The 23299-nt window shown below is 34.9% G+C and overlaps 1 long non-coding RNA gene across 1 annotated transcript in view; it reads right to left on the bottom strand.

Annotated features, from left to right (window-relative positions):
• Window positions 1-7671, bottom strand: part of LOC109502775 — a 35546-nt gene extending 27875 nt beyond the window's left edge. The window contains exons 1-2 of the long non-coding RNA XR_002161615.3: window positions 7527-7671; window positions 7151-7280 (exon numbers count right to left, since the gene is read on the bottom strand). This is a non-coding gene — a long non-coding RNA (uncharacterized LOC109502775). The remainder of the gene's footprint in view (window positions 1-7150; window positions 7281-7526) is intronic.
• Window positions 7672-23299: the final 15628 nt, after the last annotated feature.

Below are 23299 nucleotides of genomic sequence, written 5' to 3'. Positions count from 1 at the left end.
ACGGAATAAGAGTGAATGAGGCAACTGGCCTGGATAGATTTTTGTCACAGAGCAGCATGACAACGGAGGGACTTATAACATTTAAATTTCAAATAAATATTAGTCTCAGGCATACAGAGCCTTTATACATGGGTTAACAGAGTTTTGCTTTCTGGGGAAAAGATTCAGGTAGATGTTTGCTATTTAAATCTTCTCAGGTAATTAGTCCCTAAGGTGCCTTCCCTTTCAGCCTCCAGCTGTTCATGCTAATGAGATGTTACTCAGTGTCAGGAATTACCATCCTCCAGCATTAAGTGGTTAACTAATGATGGGGTGCTTGAGAAAGCCGGTGATGAACAACTTAAACTTAGTTACCTCTGCTTTTATCCACCAAAATAATAATAATAATAATAACAATAATAATAAGGCAGATTATATCTATAAAATTAGTATTAGTAGTAAGTCCTTCTCTGATAAAGCACATATTTTAAAAGAGAAGAAAAGATAAAATGTTAATATTTCAGCCACAACTGGAGAATATTTCAGCCACAACTTTAGATATACCACCTGATTTCTGAAAATATTAAGCCCGCAAAAGTGATTGAATGTTTCTAAAACATCATGTCTTGTCTCTCATATTGACAATACTTACGTGGAAAATTCTAGCTGGCCCACATAAAGGGCTGTAGAAAGTGAGTTATGAGCTTCACATTGTGTGTGCTGTGCTTTCACAACACTGTTTAGCCTGCCCTGGCCTGGCACTGAGTGCATCATAGTTTGAGAAACTGATCATCTGTGCGAAAAGTTTTGAATTTGATATTTAACTTATAATTTAAAGATAATGCATTGTCACAGAGACACATTTAGTAATTTCTAAATAGTCATATTGCAGAGCACATGCTGATCAAAATGCAATAAAAAAGAAAGTGAAGCTGGACTTAAAGATATATGAAAAAACTAACATCAATGTTTAAAATACTTAGATGAATGAGTAAAACAAAGTTAAAAATACAAAATGAAAGTTTGAAAATTAAAGTGAATTAAATCCAACTTCTGGGTATTGTGCAGGCTATGCTTTTATTATTAAACAGGAAAATGTAAATAAATTCATTAAATTTTAAATAAAGGAAACAGGAACAAAAATGAAAGGTTAAGAAACTATAATATAAAAGGAAAACTAACAAATTACAGCACATAGAAGAAATGTCAAAAAAGACATATAGCAATCCTCTAAGCTGGTTATAAAAAGATAATAGAAATTACACTGAAAATTACTCCTTGGACAGCATGCCCGATAGAAAGAATAGAGAGACAAAGACAGAGAGAGAAGAGAGAGAGAGAAACTGAATTTACATAAGGATAGAGAATGGGATAAAACTAAACATACTGAGAAAAATAAAAGATTTACAAGTGGATAAAAGGAGAAAATTTTGTCAATAAATTTAAAAATATAATAAGTTATAAAAAGATTGATCTACTGGGACACCTGGGTGGCTCTGTGGGTTGAGAGACTGACTTTGGTTCAGGTTATGATCTCACAGTTCATGAGTTTGAGCCCCACATGGGTTTCTGAGCTCACAGTGCAGAGCCTGCTTCGGATTCTCTCTCTCCTCTTTCTGCCGTTCCCCCACTCGTGCTTTCTCTCTCTCTCTCAAAATAAATAAATAAACTTAAAAAAAAAAAGATTGATCTACAGAGTATGAAAGGATATTTGTCATAAAATTAAAAACAAAGATTTATAGTTCAATCTACTATTAATTAAAATGTATTTTGGGGGGTGTCTGGGTGAGTCAGTCGGTTGAGTGTCCGACTTCGACTCAAGTCATGATCTCACAGTTTGTGAGTTTGAGCCCCGTGTCGGGCTCTCTGCTGACATCTCAGAGCCTGGAGCCTCCTTCAGATTCTGTGTATCTCTCTCTCTCTCTCTCTCTCTCTCTCTCTCTCTCTCTCTCTCCCTCTGCTCTCCCCTGCTTTCACTCTTTCTCTCTCAAAAATTAAAAATTAAATAATTAAAAAAATAAAATGCATTTTTATGTAGACACTGTATATATGTGTGTGTGCAGATACAGAGATGTATAGGCATAATTTTATAGACAGAAGCACAATAAAAAATAATCTTAAATTCCTGACAAGGTTGTAGGTTTTGTATTGTTTTGTTTTGTTTTGTTTTGTTTTAAGGTGGTAGGTTTTGATATCATTGGCCATCATATTTAACTTTGTATTTTAAGTGGAAAATGTATTTTAAATTTAATCTTTACCTTTTTAATTTTTAATTCATAAAAAAGCCACATTAACAAAAAATAAATCTGAAAAGTTACAGCTATATTAGGTAAGTATAAATTGAGTTACAATTTATATGCTTGGAGACTTTATTCTAATAATTATTACCATCATTTTTATTGTTACATGGTTCCTATACTACACATAGAGAAGCATTAGCAAAAACCTTTACAACAAATTAGAAATCTTTACAATGACACAATTGAATTTAGGAAAAAGTATACAGTAAAAATATAGGCATTCTACTATTTCTTAAATAAAGGAAACCCCATTGCTGAATAATCAACTGTCATTTTTCTCAGCGATAGATCTGGCTAATATCATGATGATGTTTGCTATAGAAACCTGTGGTTCATCACAGTACATTCCACAAAATACCGCTGTTCAAAACTCTTTCAAATGTAAGAAAAATTACCTGTTGGATTTAAGGCCAAGAGAAGATGTAGATTAGACAGAAAGATTCATGTCTTACAGAGAGGAAGAAAAAAAAAAGAAAGGAAGGAAAATATTCAGGTGTTAACAGCTGGATAATTGTCTTTTAACTGTCCTTCTATTAAAAAAAAAAAGTAATAAAATTCTGTCTTTGGGAAGCCCAGCATCACCATTCCATTCACTTCTTTTCTGGTTTTATTCTAACGTGGAGGGTTTCAGTCCTCATTGGATAATAGAATTCAATGGGTAGAGCATAAAAAAATATTTAGTTGAATGATATAAGGATTTTACTATTTCAGAAAAAATGAATACTCGTCTGACAGCTGATGTAAAAGAATCACTGTTCTCTATTTTTCTTAATGGACTAAGACTAGAAATAATATATTTAATGTAAAAAAACAAATTGGGATGGGAATTTTCAGTCCTGTCTACAGTCATTGTCTACAATAATCTAGGAATTCCCTCAGTTCTTTTTTTTTTTTTTTTTTTTTTGTTATTGGCTTTGGATAGCCAATGATCTTTCCTTAGCTAATGTACCATCTTCAGCTGGCAAATCACTACCAAGGTAATGAACTACAGCTCTGTAGTTTTAGAAACTTTCTGCTCCTTCCTAGCCAATAAATAAATGTCTCTGTATTTATGATCCTTTGGTTTTGTTTCTATTTCAGAGTCCAGTTTTTTTCTGAAAAGCCATGTTTGCTTTGGTTCTTAGCTTTTCAGTTTTCTAAAGCCTCTGAAAATATTTGTCCTTAAATTAAAGATTGTTCAGGACTGAAAATTCCCATCCCAGTTTGTTTTTTTTTAATTAAATATATTATTTCTGGTCTTAGTCCATTAATAAAAACAGAGAACAGTGATTCTTTTACATCAGCTGTCAGGGATACCTCAAGATATATTTTGAAAATATTTTCAAGCCAACCATTAAAATTTAGGTAGCACTCTGCAGAAAATCTTAAATAAAAGGGTGGTTCATATATAGATTTAGGAGAGCATGGAAGGGGAGGCAAGCTATATAAATAGGAGGTAAGATTAAAGTAGGGTATAGGATTTGGAGCAGAGGAAAGACATTTTAGATTATTTCAAGGCTAGTTGTTTCCTTCCTTTGGCCTTTCCAGAATTTCTCTGAGGGAGGAGATGTTGGATTTGAATTTCATTTTAAAGCCTCAGCATAATAATAATAAATAATGATAATAATAATAATAAGGCCACTATTATTGCTTAATACTTCCGCTCCATTTTTTTTTCTATGGCTTCGGTTAGATGTATTATACTTAAGATGCCAAAAGGTTCCCATAATAGCCACCAAAATTCTAAATCATCCCTATGCCATTTGGCAAGTCAATTATTGGAATTTAGATTACAGTGAAAAACATTTTGGAGTAGACATTCTATAGGAATAGGAGAGTGGCTGTAAGTTAAAAACAAAAAGAATCACTTTCTCTCTCACACACCCATGCACACAAACACATCATGATAGCCAATTTCTACTAATATTTCCTGAAACAACAACTTGGATTCTGATTATTTTTGTCAAGACCAGATGACTAATAACCAAAAAACCTATTAGTTCACAATGTAGTAGAATGGAGAAGAAAGACCTTCAATGTTAAGGAGAGTAACATTTCTTTGAATGGGCAAGGCAGATAATTTTCTCATATTTTTTTATGGGATGTTTGTTTATAATTCATTATTATATGTATTTGCTAAATTCATAATTAATGATTACATATTTCATAATATTTTGGCATATGAAACCTATTTATTTGAAAAAAATAACTTTTTTATTATAAAATGCTCACGAGAGAATATATAATTATTAAAGTGATAATAAAAGTAATGGGATGATCAGAAATTCCAAGAGATGTTTCTTGAACATACAATAGAAAGTTGGTGTAAATGAAAGAGAAAAATGGCAAATTTAGCAACGGCATAAAAAATTGTCTGCATACTCTCCCAGGAATTAAGAAAGGTAACTTGTGGGGCTCAGTCAGTTAAGCAACTGATTTCGGCTCAGGTCATGATCCCATGGTCTGTTCGAACCCGGTGTTGGGCCCTGTGATGACAGTGAGAACCTGGAGTCTGCTTTGGATTCTGTATCTCCCTCTCTCTGTCCCTCCCTAGCTTGTGCTGTCTCTCTCTCTCTCTCTGTCTCTCTCTCTCTCAAAAATAAATAAATTTTTTTTTTTAAAAGAAAAGGTAGGGGCGCCTGGGTGGCGCAGTCGGTTAAGCGTCCGACTTCAGCCAGGTCACGATCTCACAGTCCGTGAGTTCGAGCCTGCGTCAGGCTCTGGGCTGATGGCTCAGAGCCTGGAGCCTGTTTCCGATTTCCGATTCTGTGTCTCCCTCTCTCTCTGCCCCTCCCCTGTTCATGCTCTGTCTCTCTCTGTCCCAAAAATAAATAAAAACGTTGAAAAAAATTAAAAAAGAAAAGGTAATTTGTAAAACTATTTAACAAAATTATTAATCAGAAGAAATAAAAAATTGTGGAAATTGGTAAGAAATACATGATTCGCAAAAGAATTGTCATATGTAGGCTTGTATACCAACATGCCATCTTTCAAAAACTTAGAGTTTTTCCAATATTTCTTCTCATGCTTACCCTTCATAAATGTTTATGCCTAGCTGTGAATAAATATTGATCAGATGTTGTGGGCACCTTTCTTTCTTTCTTTCTTTGTTTCTTTGTTTCTTTCTTTCTTTCTTTCTTTCTTTCTTTTTTGTGGATACAGTAGAAAGGAACAATGTTAAACATACTATCCACACAGGGCAATGGTGCTAAAAACATTTGATCCTACCACTAAGAAACAAGAATTATGGTTAAAATATGGCAATTTGTGGAAACACAATATATGAAATAAATAATATAATATTCCTTTATATATAATCTAATAAATCTATGTGATGGTGCTTTCTCAATCAGTGAAATACACAATAATCACATTATGTTTTCCCTGAACTTGTCCTTTGGGAACAACTCTGTCACCATGATATATTGTATCAATGAGGGTACAGTCAAGATATAAACCACAAAGTAATTCAAAAAGGGAGTGTAACTATAGAGCTTCTATAGGGGTCTAATGAATAGCCTGGAGATACCCTAGAGTACTTAAGGAAGAAACAAACTTGGAAGGGCATTATTCCCAAGGCTAGGATTCAGACCTCATTGGAGAAGTGTGGCTTTAACCACAGTTTAACTAGAAGACAGAAAAGCTCTCTGACTTTCTCCTGGTAAGAGCTGGTGTGCAGTCATCAAGCAAGCAAGAAATATTTCTCTAGGGTGCAGTTGGGCTAAGGCCAGTGGGCATGAAACTAATTGGAAAATAGAAGACACCTTTTCAGGGTACAGGTGGGCTGATCTAGCATACACTTCTGGGAGCAAGGGGGGCAGGAAATTATGGTGAGAGTGGCAAGGAGAAAACAGCCGTCCAGGCTGAGGTAGGCCGAGGTTGGAGGGCAGGTGTAAGAAAGAAACAGAAGCATCGAGAGATCATGAGCTGGCTGGATAGTGCACAGTTCAGATGTGTGGCATTGGTGTAGGAATGGCTTCACTGAGGTGGTCACTGAGTCAGAGCTGTAAGCTTATTGAGAGGCCAGTTTCTCTGCATATATAGCTGGGCTGTCCCACACCAACACATAATACTGGCAACAGTAAGAGCAGAAAAAAATAAAAAAATAGCAGTACATTAGAACCAGAAGGAGATGACCTTTTCTCCAAGCCTGTACTTACATCATCCTATACTGACAAAAATTAACATCTTGCTCTCTACAAAGGAGAAATCTTAGAGTCCAGATCCATTATTGCAGAACAGGAAAGAAAACAGTGGATTTGGAGTTGAGAGGTAATAAATTGATAGTTGATATACACGTGGTCCTTTTGGGATTCCAAACATCATGCTTCACCCCTACCTCACTAGGATAAAAGAAAAAAAACCCTGAATATGGTTTTTGGGCCCCTGACTCTAGTCAAGCTGAATGTAAACTTGGCCTTGGGACGTCCACTCATACGAGTAATATTAATCTTTGGCTCCGGCTAAACTGAGTCGTCTATTTGTCATTTGTGCCTGAAGAACTCTTAGTTGGTACAAAAACAATTTTCTAAACAGAGGGAAAAATGGTACTGAAGACAGCAAGTAAATCTTAGGTCTAAGATTTTTTTCCTAGTGTTTCACTTAGAGACTTTCATTCCTTACAGGGAATTTCTTCATGAACAATTGGATGTAGTTTCATTATTCAGAATCATACTTAACAGATGTTAAAAAATCCTTTCACAGACTTCTCTGTCATCATATAAAGAGTTGGGAATTCATTATCCCCATCTTCACAAGAAGATAAAATTGAGAAAACCAAAAATTTTGGCCTTTTTTTAGATCCTCCAGAGAACTGAGACCCTAGGACAACAGCCCCTCAGAAATCTGGAGAGACAGGCAAGTAAAGATGAGTACAGACATGAATAACTTACCGGGAGCTGACGTGGCTGGAGCCAGTAACTGGTAGAAACACTTAACTGGTAATTTTGATGAATTTCTGCAGGCTGAATGTGCACTGGCTTGACAGATAGAGACTCCTGGGGTCCAGTCCTAGTGGTGGTCCTAAATTTTCATGGGTTTTATCTTTAGTAACCTTACAAGGTACTCACTGAGAGTTTCAGAAATATCTCCCTAGTATTTAGTACAGGCAGAGGAGAAAAGTTCCCATTTTGAAATATACTTAGAATATAAGTAACCATTTTGAAATATGCCCAGAGCTGTCTCCATAATGAAAGTTTACCATCCAGGGGAGACAATATTATCAGAGCATTATGTGACCTGCGGAAGGACAGTTAGACAACTCCTTACCCCTCTATCCATTTTGTCTTATGTAAAGAGAGAAAAAAAGGTGGCGGTGGGGGGGAAGGTATGAAGTGCTTCTGAGCCACAGCCCAGTGATTCAAGCTAACTAAAAACTGAGATTTAACTCTAGGATTTTAGAATGTTTCTACTTCCCAAATTCTTAACACCATATCAACAAGGTTCTAGAAAAATAATGGTGGATTATAACTGAGCTGTAAAGCACAGACTCTGTTTAAGAACTTGTTATGGAAATCCACAGCCAAGAAAGGGAAAAAGTGACAGTGAGGACCCTAAAGCCTCTGGCACCCACAACTATAGCAAATATTAAACACAGTCCAGCACTTGGCCAAGTTGACATAAATCCTCACATGAGATGCCTAATTACTTCAGTTTCTATTACCCAACATAGCATGTCCAGTTTTCAACAATGACAACAAAATACAAGACATGCTAAAAGACATGCAATAACATGGTCTTAAGAGGCAAAGTAAGCATTAGAACAAGGCTGACAGACAAATCAGATTTTAGAATAATTAGGTAGGAAATTCAAAATCACCACAATTAATATCTTCAAGGTGCTAATGCAAAATGTAGGCAGCGTATATGAACAGATGCATAATGTAAGCAGAGAGATGTAAACTCAAAGCAAGTTTCAGAAGGACATGCTAAAAACCAAAGACTAACAGAAGTCAAGGATATGGATATGGGCAAAGAAAGTATCAGTGAGCTTGAAACATGTCAATAGAAAATTTCCAACCTGAATGCAAACAGATAAAAGTTTAAGAAGAAGAAAAGAAAGAAAAAAATCCAAGAACTATGGGACAATCATTAAAAACCTGTGGGTAATATCATACTTAAGGTAAGAACTTATATGTTTTTCCCCTAAGATCAGAAAAAAGGCAAAGATACCCCTCTTATTCAACATTGTACTGGAAGTCCTAGTTAATACAATGTGAAAATAATATACTGAGATATGAAGAATGGAAATGAAGAAATAAAACTTTTTGTTTGTAGATGACATTATTGCCTATGTAGAAAATCCTAAACTATCAACCAAAACATTATTTTTTCAATGTTTATTTATCTTTGAGACAGAGCATGAGCAGGGGACAGGCAGAGAGAGATAGGGAGACACAGAACCCAAAGCAGGCTCCAGCCTCTGAGTGGTCAGCACAGAGACTGATGCGGGGCTCAAACTCACAAACTGTGAGATCATGATCTGAGCTGAAGTCAGACACTTAAATGACTGAGCCACCCAGGCCCCCAAAACGTTCCTGATTGTAAGTGATTTTTTAAATTTTTATTGACTTATTTATTTTAATTTCTTTTTTGAGAGAGAGAGAGAGCAGGAATAAGAGGGGAAGGGGAAGAGAGATGGAGAGGGAGAATCCCAAGCAGGCTCCATATGGGCTCATTGCAGAGCCGGATGGAGGTCTTGATCCCATGACCATGATACCATGACTTGAGCTGAAATCAAGAGTCGGCTCAACCCACTAAGCTACTCAGGTGCCCCTCTGAGTGATTATGCACACAGGGTCACAGTACGCAAGGTTAATATACAAAAGTCAATTGCTTTTCTAAATGCCAGCAATGAATAATTCAAATCTGAAATTAAAAACACCACTGTATCAGACTGCTCGGGCTACCATAACAAAATACCACAGACTAAGTAACTTAAACAACAGAATTTTATTTTCTCACAGTTTGGGGAGCTGAAAGTCCAAAATCAAAGTGCTGAGTAGGATTGGTTTCTGGTGAGAAGACTCCGTGGTTTGCACACACTGTTTTCTCATTGTGTCTTCACGAGACCTTTTCTCTGAGTGTACACAGTCCTGGTACTTCTTCATCTTTTGATAAGACATTAGTTCTATTGAATTAGGGCCACATCCTTATACTGAAGACAGCAAGTAAATTTTAGGTCTAAGATTTTTTTCCTAGTGTTTCACTTAGAGACTTTCATTCCTTACAGGGAATTTCTTAGTTACCTTCTTAAAGGCCCTGTCTCCAAATACAGTCATGCAGGGAGTTAGGACTTCAACCTATGAGTCTGGGCGTGGGTGGGGGGGGGGATACAGTTTAGTCTATAAAACAACTTACATTAGGACAACAAAAAATGAAGTATGTGTAAATAAATGTAGGATTTATAGGTGGAAATTATAAAAACCCAATTGAAATAAATCAAAGATGGTCTAAATAAGTGGAGAAATATTTCACTTTCATGAGTAGAAAGACACAATATTATTAAGATGTCAATTTCCCCACCCCCCAAAAGATGATAATTTTCCCAATTTGAGCTATAGATTCAACACATTCCGGTCAAAATCTCAGCAAACTATTTTGTGAATATTGAGAAACTGATTCCATATTTCTATGGAAAGAATAGCCAGCATAATCTTAAAGAAGAAAAGAGCTGGAATACTGACGACATTCAGCTGTAAGATTTACTATAAAGAGCTATAGTAATGAAGATAATGTGGTACTGCTGAAAGAAGAGATAAATAGGTCAGTGGAACAGAATAAAGAACCCGGAAATAAAATAGAAGAACCCAGAAACAACATAAAAACCTACACATGGATGTTTACAATTCACAATTACCAAAAATTGGAAATCACTAATATGCCCTTCAATATGTGAATGAACTATGATATATCTGTGTAAAGGCATACAATAGAGTGTTTAAAAGAATGAGCTATCAAGTCATGGAAATACACTAATAAAACTTAAATGCACATTGTTATGTGAAGAAGCCAATAATGAAAAGCCACATACTGTATGATCCCAACTGTATGACATTCTGGAAAAAGCAAAACTGTACAGAAAGTAAAAAGATCAGTGATTGTTAGCAGTTCAGGGGAAGGAGGAAGGGATCGGTAGATGTATACATCTTATGTATCTTATTAACTCTGTCAAGGAGGTTTTCAGTCAACCGAAATTTTCCAAAAATAAAAAGTTCAATTTCATAAGATACAAACAAGGAAGATTTAATATTTTATCTATCAGGGGTTATATGAATAAAGAGTGGCCACTTGAAGAAAAATATCTTATAATAATTTATATTTTATTGTGGCATTATGTGAAATATAGCCTTTTCACTCTAATTTGTTTTAAAACTACCTCAATTATAAGTATATATTTGTCTCTTCCTTGACAAATTTGTACAGTTACAATGTCTATAATGTTCTTTATAGTAATCTCCTTATTTATTTTTGCCTCCAGAGAATGAACAGTGTTTTTGTTGACACACAGTTGTACCTGGTTTTCAGTCATGTTATTTCTGCAGTATATCTCAGTTGGGAGTGCCAGAGATTTATGGCAAAGGCATAACACGATTATTAAATCCATTCTACTTTTCTAAGAGTGTCGTGAGACTGCAGCCAAAAGGAGTAAAGTCTACATTGCTCATTGTTCTGATAAACATTTCTTTTTTTAAAGACTATGACCAATGCTATTATTCCCCTTCATTCACAATATATTTTTATGCCCAGACTATCAGGATAAAAATTGCTTCAGGTTAATAAATTAGAATTTTGGAGAACATTTCTATATTTCAGGTAAACAAAACCACTGTTAACTTCTATTTTTAAAATTTATAAGTTATAAAGATCAACAGAAAATCACTTAAAATCTACTTGTGCGAGTAATTAGTTTATAGAGCAACTATGATACCCTATCTTTTGAATCCAGAGGGTACCAGAATGCAATATGTATTATATACTAGTTACTATTCCAGACATATGTTCTCTTTTAAAAGACTTGAGCCAATTATTTTAAATTGAGTGCTATTTTAAGAATTATTATAATTTCTTATTAAGGTTTCCTGGGCCAGAACATAGATCCAGTGATAGATAAAGGTGTAATTTAGAACAAATAATGTAATTTCTTACAAATATGGTCATCAAATCAGGAAGCATCATTTAATTTGGATCCCTAATTATAATGGGGGAAAATCCCTAAATCACAGGAAGATTCCCTTATTAAAGATTATATTCCTCGTTATTATAATAGCTATAAAATAAAAATTATGTTTCTGACCCATTTTCAGGTTAATACCCTACCACCCCCCACAAGAGGAGAGTCTAACATACCACCAAAAGAATACAGAAAACATATTGGTTTATGGCCTATAAGGGAATTTTCCAAGCATTTAAACCGTCTTTGTTCATTGGTTGAGAAAATTCTAACTTACAAGGCTTTAGCCATATGTTTCATCATTTTTATGTGCTATTTCCTTTTCTTTTTTTTTTTTTAATTTTTAAATGTTTATTATTTTGAGAGAGAGAAAGAGCAAAAATAGGGGAAGGGCCAGAGAGGGAGACACAGAATCTGAAACAGGCTCCAGGCTCTGAGCCGCCAGCACAGAGCCCGACACAGGGCTCAAACCCACAAACCTTGAGATCATGACCTGAGCCAAAGTCAGACACTTAACTGACTGAGCCACCCAGGTGCCCCACCTATTTCCTTTTCTATCTGCCTGTCTCTGTTTTAATTGTCCTTGTTGGAATTTTGCAAAGGAGGGGTCCCCAGTAAGTTTCAAAAGTGATTTTTATAGAAAGGGATCTGTACACAACATGTTCTGATATTTCTGGTGTCCTTTCCACAGTACTGGACACTAGAGACTTACTTATGTCTCTGAGGCGATGCCTTTGCGGTGGTCTGAACATCTTGACACCCTGGAATTATTATGCTTATCATCTATAAACATATAAAAACAATGAAAGAAAAAAGTTACATTCAACAGATAAAATTATTTTTGTAATGTTTTTTTATGTTGTGAATAATGTATTCTAAGACATAGAAATAATTTTTCTTCTAATAGTTTTAGGCTAAGCATTTCCTTTATTTTAATTGTAATTTATTCATGATAAAGAGAGTCAAGTCTATCAGAGAAAATGACTAAAATAAAAAAAAAGAATAAATTTTACTAATAATAAATGATATAAACAATATTATGTGGAATCCTTTCAATCAAAAGCTGTGAAAGGTTTGAGATTTAACCTTCTTGAAAGATAACAAGTTAGCCTGCCACCATTTTTTGGGTTCTGGTAGAAGCCAAGACACTAAGGTTAGAGATGAAGGACAGCACTTACTATTTGCAGAAAGATCCTGAGTGTCAGCATTTTCATGCAAGTACTCTGAACCCCAATTTCAAACAGTCAATGTGAAAAAGAACCAGATGACATCTGCACACAGTTGGTTGTATTGAATAAGAGGAATTCTGTGTCTAGAGAACCTGATGTGTATGTTTTTAATACCAGACAGTAGGCATGATTATTACCCTTTTCTCCAGAGAAACTATCATTCTTTTCCAAGTTAGTTCACTATTCAAACATTGCTGAAAATAATTCAAAACTAAAAGCAGTCAGTGCCTCCCTTATAAAGCATGTAAAAATGTGTGGGCCAAGAGGAGAATTATCTTTTATCTAATAATTTTTTAAGCTCTCTAAGGTAAAATAATTTTTGGAAACTTTTAGAGATGGATAGTAGAAAAGTCAAATAAGCCCTATTTGAAAACAAAGGAGTGTTATATGATCCTAATGAGGGGAAGTATAAAAGAAAAATAGAAAATAAAGCTCGTCTAGCAGACACTGGAATTTCTTTTACTCTTTATGTGTGCCACTTGTCTGGTTTCTCTGTAATTGTATGTCTAAGGGTCTGTACCAGCAACTCTTTTCAGAAAAACTTCCCTTGGAATACTTGCGCCACTCTGCCTACACTTACAGAGAGTTGAAAGAGGCTGAGTTTGTGTTTCCTGAGGGCTACTCTTGGCCAATGATTGATTGGTGATTGAATTGAAAACTCACTGCACTTCTAATCAAGACAAACACTGAAGTGGAGCTTACACTTCCAAGTTCTCCCGAGGCATCAGGCTGCATTTACTCTTGATGGAACTTTCTGGAAATAACGTACTTATTGATTTATATTTCTTTTCTGTTTTTCCTATTACCTTCTTGCTTTCTCCTGGAAGCACTTTTTAAATAAGCCTTTTTCACAAAAATTCTCATCTCAGATTCTGCTTCTCAGTAACTACCCAAGAAAGGCAAGAAAGATAAAAAGAAAAAAACGATAGCTGCCACTATTGAGTGCTTACTATATGCCAGCATTTTATCCTTATGACAAACACTATGAGATAGGTATTATCATTCTGTCTTACTTAGGAGAAACAGAGGTCCAGAGAGGTTAACTAAGCTGTCCAAATTCCATAGATAGTAAGTGGCACAGCCCCATGCTGGAGCCATCTCCATCCAAAGACTGTTTCTAAATATTATACTATAAGTTGTGAGGAAGGTAATCTCTACCCCCCTCTCTCTTTCTCTTCCTCCCTTCCCTCCCTCACCAGAGTTTAGGAAATTTTGTTCTACTTTTAGTCTTCTGAACTTTACTCTTGAAATAAAAGAGCAGCTCTGAAGATATTTTCATGAATCTTCTGGTTAAAATGTTAACAGTTGAAGAAAATAACCCATGAAGATATTTTAGCAGTGACATATTTATGTGGATAACGCTTCCCAGATGCTACTGATGTCACTCTATTCCATAGTCACATAGTCCATCTAAGAGTAACTTTGTAATCAGTGTTCCTCAAATAATAGAGTGAATAAAAATAGAAGAGTTGTTTCATCCACAGAGGTAGAAGTTACTGAGTCTAGTTATAGAAAATCCAGATCCATTTGGTGTCAACCCTAGAGATTTTGACTCAACAAGTCTGTAATATAGCTCAGGTAACTTTAGTTGCATTATGGAATTGAATTACGGAAAGTCAAAAGAGGTGAATGAGAAAATCAATTAATACTTAAAACATAGACATTAATTAATCCTAAGAGTGGTATACTAGAAAATATCTCTAAATTTATTTTTAATATTCCAATATTATTTTCTTTTTTGTTGTTGTTGTATATTCTCATTGTCTTTTTTTTTCCTTTTTACCTTATTTTCAATATATATAAACTTCAATTGGGGGTACAAGAGCTGATTTTTAGAAAATGTTAGATTATGTAACCTATTATATTAGAAAACTCATATTGAGGTTCCCAGTTTTTCTGCCTACAGAGGGAGTAGAGGCAACTGAGATGAGCCACTCTAAATTGTCCAAGAATACAAGCTTTGTAAGGGAATATATTATTTCCAGAAGTGTCTAGTTGGATATTTTGCTAAATTCTAACTCACCAGGCTGATTGACACAGAAACAGATTTCTTGATGTCATCTTTGTATCATCAGCAACTAATTGAAATGAATTAATCCTGAATGAATGAGTCTTGTAGCCTTCCCCTACTCTCAATATAAGATTGCCTTTATTTGATTATGGTACCTGTGTGGATAAGAAAAGGAATAGAAAGCCTACGATCCAGTCCTGATGCTCCCATTCTACAGACAGGTAGAAAGTTTGAAATGCTGGATTGAATGCCACTTATAACCCAACTTACTTAAAATTAATATCCTTTTTAATAAACAAAACCATTACAATGGCCTTATAAATTACAAACATGTCTTAAGTTATAGTTTACTAATTAAATAAAAAAAGCAAAGTAGCAACAAGGACACAGGAAAGAATTAAAGTCCTACTCTTTTCTAAGAAATAATATATGAAATTATTCCACAGAAGTTTATCCTATCATTTTGATTGGTCAAAAAAGAATAAAAGGGAACATAAAATTATATTATTAAATATTTGAGGTTATGTAATTTAAAGTTGAAAATTTAAAAAAATTGACTTTATGAAAATGATAAATTTTGAATAATTTTAATTTAATATGTCATCTTAGTAGAAGCATGTTAAGTGATAAAGAATATGAAATATTTGATCCTCATAGTATGATACTAAGTAAAATATATTCAGTACATTGAAATTTATATTCATTGTGAATTATAAAAGAACAGATATCTCATATAAAGCGAGACCTTTAAAAAAAAGCTCCGATTTCCTTATGCCTATTTCCTGTATTGTTCAATGAATGCTTTTGGGCTTATGAGTACCCACAATCATTTTTCATACGGTATAGTGTGTTAGTCTTATTCAGATTTTCTTATATAGTGATCTTTTGTCACACTGCTCAAATTCAGCTGTGCCATAAATGATGATACTAAAAGAGTCAATAAATCATATTTGTTTTACCAGAAAACCACCACCTCATCACTTTAATTGGATAATGTCAATTCACAACATGAAACTGCTTTATAGAATTTGATCCCAGCAGATGCCCTACAAATACATTCAAATTTCTAAATTGGTATATGAGAAATAGAAGTAATCCATAATAAATTGACTAACACTTGGTTTCATACCTAGTCAAATTTTCATGTATTTACAGTAGAGTTGGGCATCATTATAAAATTTAAAACTATTTTTCATAGTCTTTACAACCATGGTTCCATCTTTTTTTATTGTCCTTTCATAGAAATTCTAAAAAGTTTTGCTTATATATTCTTGCTAAATTTCTGTCTTACACTCAATGCAATATGGCCTCTAGATCCACCATTCTATTGACATTGCTGTATCAAAATTGACAAACAAAAATGACTTAGGTCATTGAATGAAAAATGCAGTTCCTATTTACTTAACCATTAAACGCTATTGACAACTCTTTCATTCTTTCACTTAAAACTCTCTAACATTATTTCCAATGTACTATAATTCTCTAGTTTATATTCTAGCACTATGGACACTTTGTGTTTTTCTTAGTTTCTTTTTCCTCTTCTCAAGCTTTAAATGTTGTTTATTTCCAGAATCCACTTCTCCCTTTATACATTTTCCCAGGGGCTAATTTTAAACCTTCTAGCACTTTAAAATGATCAGGGTGATGATTTCTAAGTAAATGTCTTTAGTGTATGTCTCTTTTTAACTTTAAACCTGTGTAGTAGTTTTTTCCCCCACAAATGTTTCTATCTCAGAGTGATTAAATTATTCATTTCATATTTTCTTTTTTCCTTTTAATTTTTAATGTTTATTTCTTAGGAAGAGAGAGAGACAGAATATGAGCGGGGGAAAGGCAGAGAGAGGGAGAGAGAGAGAATCCCAAGCAGGCTCCAGGCTCTGAGCTGTCAGCACAGAGCCCGACACAAGGCTAGATTTCACAAACTATGCACGATCATGACCTGAGCTGAAGTCAGATGCTTAACTCAGCCACCCAAGCACCCCTTCATTTCATATTTTCTATAAAACTGAATCCCAACACAGAATGTGAAGCTAATAGGCTATTCTGTGGGATGCCATTATATTTTCTGTGCAGTTGATAATTTACTTGCCAAGATTCAGATTTTGTTCTCAAATCTCTTTGTGCATGTTGCATTTATTATCACCACATAATTTAATTCAAGTTTATGTAAGATAAAGAAATATGAGTACAAGGAGAGTTTATTCCTGCAACAATGAAGTTTAATGCTTTAGAAATTCTAAATTAAGGTGAGTTGCTAAATAATTGTGTCAACTATGGTACCAGTATGGCAACAGAGTAAGACTGAAGAAAATAAGGAGTTAAAAGATATTTTGATTTGTTTATAGTGCACATTAAATAAACAAGTCTGGAAGTCGTGGATAATTTATTTTAAGTATAGACTTCATAAGAAAAGATGGCCAATAACTTCAGTGGGTAAACAAATAGGCCTGGACCTGTAGTACAATATTGGTGAATTTCACATACAGTGAGATAATGTGACTTAATATATGATGTTTAGACTGTCTCAGTGTTTATGTATATCTTAATGTGTACTTTCCCACTTTAACCAAATAACTGACAACAAACCAGTTCTGAAGTTTCAGATAAGAGAATTTCAACTACATATTAAAGTATTTGTAAAACAACTCTACCTGGATATACTCTGGGTGCTTCAAATATAATGTGTCTGAAAATTGAACATAGCATCTTCCATTCCCCTAAGAACGCTTCCAACTTTTGTGAATTTTATTCCCTTCCTGTCTTCTGTCTTTCCATACTTTGTGAATGACCACATCAACCTAATTGCCCAGGACAGAAGTTTAAATTTCATTTTAAAACTTCTCTCACTTTCTTCCAAAACTCCCCCTCTAAAGTCAACTCCTAAATAGCACTAGATTATCTAACCTCTACTTTATCTAACTAACATCGTTTCTATTTGCTTGCTGCATGTTTAAACTCCCTTTATTCTTCTAGTATCCTAAACACTCCCTAACAAATGCATACATACCAATTCATTCTTCCTTGTGTAATCCTGGTGATATTTCTAATCTGCTACTCCGATAAAAAACTGTTAAGGAGTATCATCCCAACTATAAAGTCCTAATCATGTCTCTGCTTTATTTTTCACCCTTACCTATCAAAATTTCCCTTTCACTCCGTGTTTCTTTATTGTAATGTCTCTCATAACATACTATTTATTATATTTATTGTATTCCACAACTCATCTTATTAAAATTGCTTATTTAGTTATCTATTTCCTTCTTTTGAATTTAAACTCATTATTGATAGGCTTACTTCTTTTTCTATCTCTCCAGAGCCTAAAGGTCCCTGGAACATATTAGATATAAATGATTATAAGAGATAAGTTTGCCTAAATAAGGTACTAAATTAAAAGAGTATCTCAAAGAAGAGAATAGTATAGTCATAGCCGGAAATTCTATTATTAGGCATAAATACTTCATTCCATATTCTCATCACTGATCAAAACTGAGGACAAACAACCTTGACTAAACATTTATTCAATAATTTACTGGAAAAGTTTCATGATATTTTTCATGGAAGAACTAAGGAGAGATGAGAATTATTGATGACATGAAAAAGGAAGGCATCATACAGTTCTCCAAACAGTTAGGAACTATGTTTTTCCATCTTAGACTATATGTTTCTAAGAATATATCCCATACCTCCTGATTGTGACTGTGGAGAGACAGAGAGTAGCATCCTATTAAGAAGACAACATCTAGGTATTTCAGACAGTGACCATCAGACAGGCAGGCCTTGGGAGGATGTGTGTGTGCGTGTGTGCGCGTGTATGTGTGTGTTGCACAAAGTATGCCTGGAGAATCCAAAACTTTTTTGTGGATTTGGAATACCAATGCCATGAGCTCTACACTCTTGTGGAATTAGGAGTGGCTACCATCTGAGAACAGTTCTCTCCGTAGATGCTAACGTTAACTGAATGATTTGGACTTTGGATTTTGGAAAATGTATTTGCTGAAGCAGGAATGGCAGTTAGTATCTCTTAGAATAAAGATGTGAAGGTGAGAGAAAAACAGCACACTTGAGGGCAAGTGAGACTGGTTGGTTACTAGAACAATAACCTCCCTATGGGTAGCTGAGTTTATTACCACGGATGTTGTATTCAGTGCCTGCTTTTAACTTTATAATCCCTCCACCCCCTCAGAATGTCCCAAACCTTTAATTCAGAAAGTTATATATGTATTCTAGGAAGTCCTTAGGGACAGTGTGACACAGGCATAGTGTGGCCTGCTCCACTCTACCTCTTGACTGTAGTTGTAAGGAGAGAGAGAAGCATCGTCCAAGAATCATGTCCAGGAGTCCCAGACAGTCACTAGCATGCAGTACAATGTGCACTCGTTCCCGGGGGTGGGGGGGGGGGGTGGGGGGGGGGGCGGGGGGAGGAGGGAGAAAGCATCTGGTCCCATAAAACATGTTGCTCCTAAGCTTCCAAATAACTATTCAGGAGATTTAAAACCACAACAAAAACACTTCCCTCACTAAGCTCTGAGCTCACAGTGTACAGGTGAATTTAATTTAAGTTTATATATAAAAATATTATAATTTGTTATTTTTCATGTAGACACAATTCACTTTTTGATTCCAGATTAAAAGTCTATATTCCAGATTAAAGTCTACATTTGAAGCCGTTTTTAAAAACATCTTTACTATGAGTAAACCCATTTCCCAATAAAAATGCATAAGCTATTCTTGACAAAGATGTGGACTCCCAACAACTTGACAGTTTTACTATAATGAGGCTTAATAGCTACCTGCAACTGTCGCTACATTTACCACTATGCAAATGAATTTCTGTAGAATCCTTTCTATGCTGTTACGTTTTGGCAAAAATTATCCACATAAGAAAATAATATTATATGAATACTGGAGAAACATTTTGATTCTCAATTTCACAAATAAATCTTTGTTTAGCAATTAAAAAAGACAATGTCAAAGTAGTATTATATATAGCACAGGGGAAAGGCAAGTACATTGGCAATCTTTGGGTATACAAAATGCAGTTAAAACCGCTAATATCTAAAATGTATATAAAATACTACATTGTGTTTGACTCTACTTAAGAAATAGTATGGCTTCATAAAGGTCATGGTCAGGACAGTTGCATTTCAGGACAGAAAATAGATTTCTCATATCAGTAGAACATATTTCTATCATTTTTGTTTTAGTACAACTGTTCTGGGGATGCAAGCCATTTAATAAAACCTATAATCAGTTTTGCTTTTACCATTTTAATGTGAAGATTAATGTCTTACCAACTTACATAAGTTAAAGTAATAGCCTCTTGTAAAATAATTTCGATTAAAAAATATGCTGAAAATGTAAGCAGATTAGTTGAAACTGAAAGCATTAATTTGAAACTTAGTTTTCAAAAGATTGTTATAAATTTAATATAGGTTGCAAAACTGAGGCAGCTAAAATGTTGGGTTTTTTAAAACTCACTCTCTGTGAGTTCAAGAGATATGATGGGAATTTGTTAAAAAGGGGGTAATGGGCAATGTAAGTCAATAAGCATTTAGGGCTGACATAATCAGCTTAGGTACAGAGGTTAGCTTCAACAAGTACAATTAGGTGGATAAGACACAGTGTCTAGGTAGCAAGTTCAGGCAATGAAAAGAGATTGGATCAATTGGGAGCAATACAAAAGGAAACCATACAAAAGCAAAACAATTGGGAGCACTATAAACACCAGGCAGCAGGAAGTGCAGACAGGAGCTTGGAAGGAGCCAAAGAGCTAGTCTTTTTAAAAGTGGATCATGGACTAAGTAGGGTATCCAATGAGCTTGCTTATTCATTGAGAGGGTTTGCCAGTTAGAAGTCCAGTTGTCGAACCAAGGCAGTGAGGCAGGGGGATGTGCTGTTTCATGCATGAACACTAGAATCTTTCTTCTAGGTCACTGAATCTGACTTCCTACATGACTTTTCAGTTCTGAGAGTAGTTGCTGGTTATAGAAATTGAATATGGAAGAGAATAGGAGAACCTATTTGGAGAAGACTGAAGGCTAAATGTAAGTCCTGTCTTTAAAACTCCTTCACGCGGGGCGCCTGGGTGGCTTGGTCGGTTAAGCGTCGGACTTTGGCTCAGGTCATGATCTCACGGTCCGTGAGTTCGAGCCCCGCGTCAGGCTCTGTGCTGACAGCTCAGAGCCTGGAGCCTGATTTCAGATTCTGTGTCTCCCTCTCTCTCTGCCCCTCCCCTGTTCATGCTCTGTCTCTCTCTGTCTCAAAAATAAATAAACGTTAAAAAAAATAAAAAAAAAACTCCTTCACGCAATATAGATACCTCTCAAAGAACCTATACTTTCTCCCTATATTACCAGTAAACATATTGAAGAATAAAATACAATTTGTATTCAATGAGAGAATTAAAATAGTCTTAGAGATAATCAGTACAACAAAGATGGAAACAATATTAAACAGAAATTATAATTAGTTCAATGGCATGTGATGAGATCTATATTTTAAAATCTAAAATATATTTTAAATGCTGCAAAGATACTAAAGATATAGAAAATATACTCCATAAAAATGTTAGAAAGAAATTTATAAAAAATAAAATGCAGCCATTAAAACCAGAATCCAAAAAGGAAAATATTAGTAAAATATGTAAACAACATATTCAAAATATTACCACAAAATGATATAATTGATAAAAATAATTAGGTCAATTAAAAGTAAGATTTTAGGAGATTAAAAAAGGAGAAAAGTCTGTTACATTACTAGTTTTTGTTTGTTTGTTTGTTTGTTTTGCCCAGAGCTCCCAGGCTCAAGTAGATTCCAAGCTCATGTTCTCAAGTATTGAAGGCTCAGGGCAGGTGCTAGTATACAAGCCGCATCTATGAATAAATAAAAGGATCTTGCTCTAGGCATTTGGCTTAGTGAGCAATGTTGCCTTTGTGTGAAAAAACAAACAAAAAAAACAAACAAAAAAAACCCCTTTTCCTCTGTACCAATGCAGAGGATGCTGGGTGGGAGAGGGGGACACAATCCATAGAGCTGGCAGATGGTGGGGTAGATTTCAGTCATATTTGACACCTCAGAACAAATTGCACAACTTTTTACTGCTAACTCTAAAGCAAACTCTGGGCCTCAACTGATGATATAAGTGAGCCTTAAGCCTTTATCTAATTTTATTTGTGAGAGAAAATAAACAGCTTATTGGAAAGCTTCCCTGAGAACAAATTTCACTCCCAAGGACAGTGGCTTAGGTAGGCAAATAAGCAGCGGGTGTGTGTGTGTGTGTGTGTGTGTGTGTGTGTGTGTGTTGGGGGGGGGGACGAGAATGAGAAATGGAGACTGACACACAGTGGGGAAAAAAGGGTATCAGTGAATATAAATTCAATCCATTTTGATCGACTAATAATAACATACCAAACTGGATGGCTAAATATAAGATTTTGTATGTCTGTTCTTTTTTTTTTTTTCCAGACTTGAACATCTGAGTAACATGAGGGGTCCTTTTTGTTTCTTTATCCCCCAAATTTAGTTTCTGACACATCATGTGTTAATGCTTGATGACAAGTACTAAAAGAAATATGAGAAATAGATGATAGATGATGATAGATAGATGATAGATAGATATAGTGAAGCTTGCGCCTTCTTCTCGGGGTGGGGAAAAAGGTTCAAGTCATACTTTGATTATTGATTATGGAATTCTATTTGAAATGATTTGTAATTCCTTTAAAAAGAAGTTAATTCATGCTAAATGGTGTCTTGAAGTTCTAGTTTGTGGAAAAAAAATACATTTTCATTTAAACTGTTGTAGGACCAGTTTGGAGTAAAAATGGATAACAGTTCTGGAACTCTTTAATGCAATCTGTATGGGCCTTAATTACATTTTTTCCAACTCATTTTATTCCCTCATTCAACAAACTTTTACTGAGATTTTATTGAGTCACATGCTACATTGACTCAAGGAACTCAATCTTGTGAGTGTGAAAAACACAATAATATATTCAACACAGTGTTTATAACAAAATTTGTGCACAGCATGCTATGTGAGCCTAGAGAATAAGAAGCTAACTTATCTGGGGGGCAAAGGGAATCTGGGAAAGAAGGACCAAAGAAACTGGCACTCAAGTGGAGTGTGACACGGTACTAGTTATTCAAGTAAAGAAAAATATGAGGAAGAAAGAATTCAGGATAACAAAACATGATCACACAAACTCAGAGATGAGTGTAACTAAGTCAATTAGAATGGATGGTCCAGAGGAGTGCCGGACCAGATGGTCCTGAGTAGAGAGGCTGACATCTAATTCACCATAGATTTCCCACGACATTCTCAGGGCTTTCATGCTTATTCTGAGAATAATTGAGATTCCATAACAGGTTTTAAAATAAGGGAGCATCTTAAAAGGTCTGCATTTTAAAAATGTATTCCTGGCAGCAGTGGAAACAATGCCTAGGAGAAACGGGAAATTGGGCAAAGAGACATTAATTTATAACAACAAGTCAGCAATTCAGCTTATGGACTACTAGGGCTAGAACTATATAGAGTGTACGGACAGACAGAAAAAAAAAACTTAGAAAATAATTAAGGAAATAGAGCCAAAATGGTTCATTGATTGATTTGATGTGGGCATGACACTCTAGC

The sequence above is a fragment of the Felis catus genome, chromosome C1, assembly GCF_018350175.1.
Source record: "Felis catus isolate Fca126 chromosome C1, F.catus_Fca126_mat1.0, whole genome shotgun sequence".
NCBI lineage: Eukaryota > Metazoa > Chordata > Mammalia > Carnivora > Felidae > Felis > Felis catus.
Note: the sequence above shows the minus strand (reverse complement) of the source record. Positions and strands in the feature narration are given on the sequence as shown.